We start from the raw sequence: 8,162 nt of genomic DNA on the forward strand, positions 1-8,162 counted from the left end.
AGACCCATAAGGATGATAACAGTTCGAGCATTCTCTGTTTTTTCCTCTTTAATCAGAACGCCTATTTTTTAACAGAAATTAAGGAACTTGTTAAGATCATTTTGACAGCTGTTTGAGTTTGCAGGGCCTAATATGAGAAAATCATCGAGAATGTGTACCATGTGTTTAATTTTTAAGATATTTTCCGAAATGTGTTTAAGGCTACAACTAAAACGTTCAAAAATTGCACATGATGAGGACGCTCCCATTGGAAGACACGTATCAAAATAATAATGACCCCTAAATTTGAACCCTAATAAGTGATCATCGTTTGCATGAATAGGAATTAAACGAAAAGCAGAATCTATGTCCCTTTTACAGAATAAGGTTCCTGTACCCAGTTCCAGTAGTTTGTTGACTGCATCATCAAAGGAACTGTAGTTAACACTAGATAATTTAGGATCTATAAAATCGTTCACGGAATTTCCGCGTGGGTAACTTAGATGATGAATCAACCTAAATTGTCCCGGTGTTTTCTTGGGAACAAGGTCAATGGGACTTACCCGGAAGTTTTCGAAAGGAGGGGACGTAAAGGGGCCTTTTACACGACCTGAATTTAGTTCTGCCTGAAGTTTACTTTGCACTACGTCAGGGTTCTCATCACAAGACTTCAGATTTGGGGACGTGGAAGCCATGTGTTGACCTGTGTGACCAAATTAAAAACCATGTGTATAACCTTAAAACCTAGAATCAGATATTGTGCTAATGGATAGTTCTGAAGAAATGGTGTTAGTGCAGAGACTTTAATTGGGGTAACTACAAGATTGTTACTTTGTTGACTTAGCAGGGTCGATGTTTGATTGAGACTGGGCTTTGGCTGCCTGTTCTTTATTGCTGAATTTGCAGTTGTATGCTGCATGTGGACCTCTACAAAAGCCACAGATGTGGGGCTGTGTGCATTTTGGGTTACGACAAGAGGTTCGCTTATTGAAATGCCAGCAGGTTTTTTCGAGAAACCGTTGGAGGGGGGGTCCAGTACTGTATGACCTGTTTGGTGGTTGCTTGGGCCGAAAGGGCTGCTGGGGTTGATGGAAAGACATGCAGGCCATTAACCAATATTCCGTATGAATACGGTCCCAGGGCATAAGAACTGACTCGCACAGCAAGCGAAACTGCGTGTCGTAATAGAGAAAGGCCATCCCGGGGCGGCGCCTGGCAATGTCGCGTACAATCTCCATATATTTCAGGAGCTGTTGGGCCTCAAAGGGATATTTGTGTAGGTAAACGGCCATGAATCTAATGAATGCTGTGGTCTATGCTTCAATGGTATTGATTTTTTTGCTACGTGAAGTTGGGTTAATGGTGAAATTGTGTTGGTCGTCCAGTTGGAGTGTTAATTGCGGAGTGGACGGATTTTGCGAGGACGGCAGCAGAAACGCCATATTCACAAACTTACTCTTCCAAATAAGTTTGCGCGTCTTACTTTTAATTTGATTAATGATTGGAGTGCCAATGGGTTCTGCAAACTGAATGCCATTACCTGCGAAGGAATTTGTGTGTTGACACACGGCCTGTTGTAAGCTTGGGAACAGATAGTGATCGTCTTCATCCGAATCGGAGTCTGAAGAAGAGTCTGATTCTACTGGTAGATGCGGGGGAACTGCTGGCATGTGAGGACTCGCAGGAGGATGTTTGGACACCAAGGGTTGTTGCTGTACTTGGAGCAGCTGGCAAACGAACCGATGTTTCTTCATCACTGCTGAAGTTGTCATTCACATCGTCATCTAGATTGGCCTCCAGGGGCAGAATGTTGTGAGTCTTTTGTTTTTTCGGGCCTTTGCCTGTTGTTGAGGTTGGGGCATCATTGTTTTTGCGCTTGTGTGCTTGTTTTTGTCCGGAACAACAGGTGCACGCCGAATGCGTACCCTTCTTAGGACGGCTGGTACGTTTCATGATCTGAAATGAATGCATGATTAACTGTAAGGGATGAAACTATTTCGAGGGCATAATCCCTTGAATGCATTATAGTCTTGTTTGTAAGAAAAACATAAAAGTTAAATTGAAACTTTATGTATTTAACCATATGTATGAATCTATAGCTCTAAATTTGGTAGACTAAAAGTAACTCCACCGTCATAAGTGTTAATTCACAAGACTATTTTTGACCTTGATATTGTGTGTTGCGGAATCCGCAAACTAGCTGTATGATTACAACAAAGGCGTAAACTTGAAAATAATAAATCTGACGCTAATTAGCATGTCAAAAAATAAATTAAAGTAAGCGAATTGTCGTGTAAACAACATATGTGAAATTCACACCTTCATGGTATGTAAAACTAAACCATAAACGCTCTGCGTAACATAAATTGCATGTAGGCATATAAAATAAACCCTGTATCTACACATTCTGTGTGATGTATAAAATAACACTCATAAACATGGCCAGCAAAGCTAAACCATGATAGTAAAGCGTGAGTTATGAAACTAAGCACGCATACGTGGAGAATAACACTAAACATGTGTTCGTAATTTGCGTGTGATGTGTAAACTAAATCACACAATCATAGCCAGCAAAGCTGGTCAAGCTAATCTATGATACAAAATTAAGCGTGAGCTATAAAGCTAAGCACGCTTTCATGGAATATAAGGCTAAACCATGTAAATATAATTTCCGTGTGATGTAAATCACACTATCATAGACAGCAAAGCTGGTCAAGCTAATCTATGAAAGAATGTTAAGCGTGAGCTATGAAGCTAAGCACGCTTTCATGGAATATAAGACTAAACCATGTAATTATAATTTCCGTGTGATGTAAATCACACAATCATAGCCAGCAAAGCTGGGCAAGCTAATCTATGAAAGAATGTTAAGCGTGAGCTATGAAAAGAAGCACGCCTACATGGAATATAACACTAGACCATGTATTTGTAATTTTCGTGTGATGTGTAAACTAAATCACACAATCATAGTCAGCAAAGCTGATCAACGTAATCTATGATATAAAGTTAGGCGTTAGCTATGAAAGTACGCCTAGATGGATTGGGAAAATAAAATATGTACAGAATTAGTGTGAAATGAAGACCAAATCACACCGTAGTGACATTGTTGGTATTAATTAGAGTGTGAACTCTTTAATAAATGAGATTCACTAATAAATGAAAACACAAACGTTACAGCAATTCTTGCATAAAATTAAAAAAAAGCAAGAACACTTCAAATGTAATTAAGAACATTGTAATATAGCAACATGCGCTATGTATTTGTATATAGAATAATATACATAATATAAATATAATTATATATAATGAATAGATAATTTTCTTTTGAAATTATCTATATCCGAGAAAAGGAAAGATAGTATCATACGTATCTTATGAATGGCAAATAGAACCCTTCAGGGCGGCGACCACAGCAGCTCTGACATTTGTAATGAGGCGGAGCTGACCGGAACTGGACAGGTGACAACCATCGTCTGCAAAATTTTGTTGTTTGGAAGCAGGAGACCAAAACACCTTCATACGCCATAGGTATGAACGACCATGACCAGTGCGATTGAGCATCCCTATCAGATGGGAATTCAGATCGTCAACACGTGCATTGAACCAATCCACGTCGACTGGATATCTTGTATGAGATAACGGAACCTGTCTGTGTAAAACTTGTAACACTATGACTTTTCCAACTCCAATCACAAACAAAAGAGTGTCTATTAAATTCTCAATATCCCGAGCAATACTTTCCGGAGTAACATCCGAATTGTAGATGTCGATTGTCCCAATGATCAGCACAAGAATGTCTGGGCTGAAATCACGAACAACATCCAGATGTCTCCTCAATTCTTTTACTGTAGCGCCCGGGAATCCGCAATATTGAACAAGAGCATTTCCTTGCAAGTTTAAATCGTGACGCTGTGAGCTGTCATTCTGATCCCACCTTTTCACTCAAATTTTCTGTAGAAAACGGGGTCGCCGCCCCAAAAGTTGATATGCAAAGTATTCCTTATACCAGAGTTCAAAATAATACGTAAAATTATAACCTTTTATTTGACATATAATGCCTTAAATTACAAATTTTAAATCAGTGAAAATTGACGTGAAAATACGCACGTCCAGAATTATGTAAAGACTGGCTTCTCGAAAGTTCCAAAACTGCTAGTCTATCAAAGCTTATTCTAACAGCTTTTTAAATGTCAAACATCTATTCATGAACTCAATTTGCTGCAGTATAAACAATAGCCTGGTAAAATTAATGCTCTTTCAACAGAGTGTGTTAATGTAAACAATCTGGCAACACAATGTTTTTATAAACTTTATGGTTAAATGCAATTTCCCTTCAGAACATTCCCGGCTAATACCCTTACTAAACCGTGACACTCACGTATAAAATAGAGAGTGGGGAGGTCAATAACATAAAAAAAATATGTTGGCATAAAATGTTATAAATATGTAATTCACATTACAAGTGTCAATACGTTAAATAAATTGTCTTGATTAAAGTACTTGTTTTTCGCCATTTTTTCACACAGGGACATAACTGGGTGAATATTTGATTAGGTTCCATTCTTAATAAAAAAAATAATTCAAAAACACAATTAGTAAAGCAGTGTCGACAGACCGTTTATCAGTTAGGTACATGTCAGACGGACGTCAACCTAAGCTGGGCACGACCTAATGTGACCCAGATCGCGATTATGAAGGCTTATTTGACGCACGTCAAAAACTGTGAAGAGAACACCGTTACGGACATAAATACTTGTTTGATAATATTATTTTATTTCAACTTAATTTAAATGATTTTTTTGGCGTTGTTTCATTGTATAAAGTGATCATGAGTGGCTATTACATCAATTCCAAATCGTAAGTGACTTTATCAGAACATTTTTAAAGTGCGTAACGGTGTAAATACACAATTTAATTACGTCTTACAACTTTAAGAATTTCTATAAAATGTTTGGGTACATGCTTATATACTAAATTCTTCTTTCATTGGACACCTTTTTGAAGACTTAATGATGTTAAAACACGTTTGCAGTTTTTGTTGAATCTTAATGTATATCAGGGACCTATACAAAGTTTGTATAGGTTCCTGTGTATTTAAAAGTCTTCTTTTTTAAGCGGCGTAACGGTGTTGTCACATTTGTAACGGTGTGGACAGATTATCTTATACTTTCATATTCTTGTTTATTCGCATCGTGTTTTTTACTAGAAAGTATGTCAGATAAGTTCCATGTAAAATTTGTGATGTTGTTTAAAAGACAATCGGCGATATGAATACGAACTTTATTCGCATTAGATCTATATTGTTTGTATAAATTTCTTCACACCGTTACGATGTTGTCGACACCGTTTCTCATTCAGCGTAACGGTGTGGAACGTAACGGTGATGACATTCGGGAATTCTGACAGAACTGATTCCAATTGTATAAATTCTCCATTTTTGTCTGATAAATTCCATGTAAAAGTTTGCGATGATGTTTGAAAAACAATCGGCGATATGAAAACGAAGTTTATTCACACCATAATGTGTGTATATATTTGTGCACACCGTTACGATGTTGTCATCACCGTTACTCATTAAGCGTAACGGTGTGGACTGTAACGGTGATGACATTCAGGCATTTGATCATCTACAAACATCATGCTACTTGTCTCAAAAACACATTACGCACACATTATTTTGTGTCATCTAAGAATACATAATATTTGAAAATCATAAAAGAACAGGACGTGGAAATAGCAAAGAAAATGGAAGAACGGTGTTGACACTGAATAAACGTACGCTCAATATTTTACTTACTTTTTGATGATTTTCACATTTTTCGCGCTCTTTTCATTGCTTAATGACGTAAAAGGTTGAAAGAATGTTTACTTTTCGGAAAAAGTTGTATCCCCGTATCATTCCCGTGCGGTAGATGAAATTTTCTTTGTAACAGTGTCGACTTGAAAAATTACGGACAGAGCCATAACTGACCATTTATAAATATTCTGCATATAAAGCTACTAAATGTAACTGTTATTAAGTTAAGTTTAAATATATTTAGCTCCATATGGTTGGTTTTTTTTATTTTCGTTTGACATTCTTTTATAAAACAATCAAGAAAATTGCCCTTTAAGAATTCGGACAACACACCGTTACTAAAATACATGGGGGTTAGTTGCTTCGACAAAGCATAAAACTGCGTTAGGCGTGTGATCTGCTAAGAACTCTTATCTCATATTGTTTACATATTATTTAACATTGTAATTATGAAACTTATCCATGTTAATGTCTACCATTTAGATAATTGTTGAATATGGACAGTAAATGGAACCTAATCAAATATTCACCCAACTTAAGGTATCGCCTACATTCATGTTCCTTCCACATGGGCAAATCCAAAAATCAGATAAGGGGACTCGCTTTCTAAAATCATTCAGTTTACTCAATGCTTGAACGAAAAAAGCACGAATTCAATTTAGTGTATACATGAATGGTGGGAACAAATGACTTACGGCCACAATTCTGCTGTAATCGGTTGCTACCATCATCTTTACACAGGTATGTGTATAATACACATACCTGTCTTTACAACAAGAATAAAGCTGTAAACATTTATTTCGCCCACAAGTTGAGTTGAGTACTCACAATTAATGGGAGTATCTTGTGCAGTGGAAAAAACACAAAGGGCCTTCATTCAGCCAAATGTGTTCGCAGCAAAATTGTCTCAAAAATCCACCCACACATTAGGGCCTAAGGTCATCCAGCGTGAACGTATGAGAAATAGACCAGTTGAATGTTATTGTTTACATTCGGGATTTTTCGCGCATGCGCACTGACTGGTTGGCAAAAAACACTGGTTACAGTAATTCAAAACATGTATAAAGGGCTTTTGTTTAGTCAATAAATTGGTCATATTAAGTACCGAATAAATGTATATTCACAAATAAAATTTCCTCTTCATAAAAATACAAAGTAGATATAAGCATAGAGTAAACGTGATCGGAAGACTAAATTCCGACAATCCACAAAACAAAACAATACATAAGCCGTATTCTTTCTGATAGTGAGACTTAAACAAATTAGATTTTAACAATAGTAAAACATATATTAATTGTATAATAATTATAAGTGGTGTGGATTTTTTTTATCAGCGATCGATAGTGTTAGCGGTGCATTTAATCAATTATAAAACAAAGCCCTTAAAAGCGGAATATATTACAATTTTTATGTCCCCCACTATAGTAGTGGGGGACATATTGTATTTGCTCTGTCTGTTGGTCTGTTGGTTGGTCTGTTGGTTGGTTGGTTTGCGCCAACGTTAACATTTGCAATAACTTTTGCAATATTCAAGATAGCAACTTGATATTTGGCATGCATATGTATCTCATGGAGCTGCACATTTTGAGTGGTGAAAGGTCAAGGTCATCCTTCAAGGTCAAAGGTCAAATATATGGGTCAAAATCGCTCATTTAATGTACACTTTTGCAGTATTTCAATATTCAAGATAGCAACTTGATATTTGGCATGCATGTGTATCTCATGGAGCTGCACATTTTGAGTGGTAAAAGGTCAAGGTCAAGGTCATCCTTCAAGGTCAGAGGTCAAAATTATGTGGACAAAATCTTTTATGAGTACTTTTGCAATATTGAAGATAGCAACTTGATATTTGGCATGCATGTGTATCTCAAGGAACTGCACATTTTGAGTGGTGAATGGTCGAGGTCAAGGTCATCCTTCAAGGTCAGAGATCAAATATATGTGGCCCAAATCGCTTATTTTATGAATACTTTTGCAATATTGAAGATAGCAACTTGAAATTTGGCATGCATGTGTATCTCATGGAGCTGCACATTTTGAGTGGTGAAAGATCAAGGTCAAGGTCATCCTTCAAGGTCAAATATATGGGTCAAAATTGCTCATGTAATGTCACTTCTGCAATATTGAAGCTAGCAATTTTATATTTGAAATGCACGTGTATCTCATGGAGCTGCACATTTTGAGTGGTGAAGGGTCAAGGTCAAGGTCATCATTCAAGGTCAAACGTCATATAGGGGACATTGTGTTTCACAAACACATCTTGTTAAATAAATTGTGGTAATTTTATTTTACATTGAATGAATTTTCGCTTCGTTTTCATTGAATGGCAACATTAATATAATTTATCATACAAACGGAAAACCCCTGCATATTATTCAAATTTAAC

This window comes from Dreissena polymorpha, chromosome 4 (assembly GCF_020536995.1).
Source record: "Dreissena polymorpha isolate Duluth1 chromosome 4, UMN_Dpol_1.0, whole genome shotgun sequence".
NCBI lineage: Eukaryota > Metazoa > Mollusca > Bivalvia > Myida > Dreissenidae > Dreissena > Dreissena polymorpha.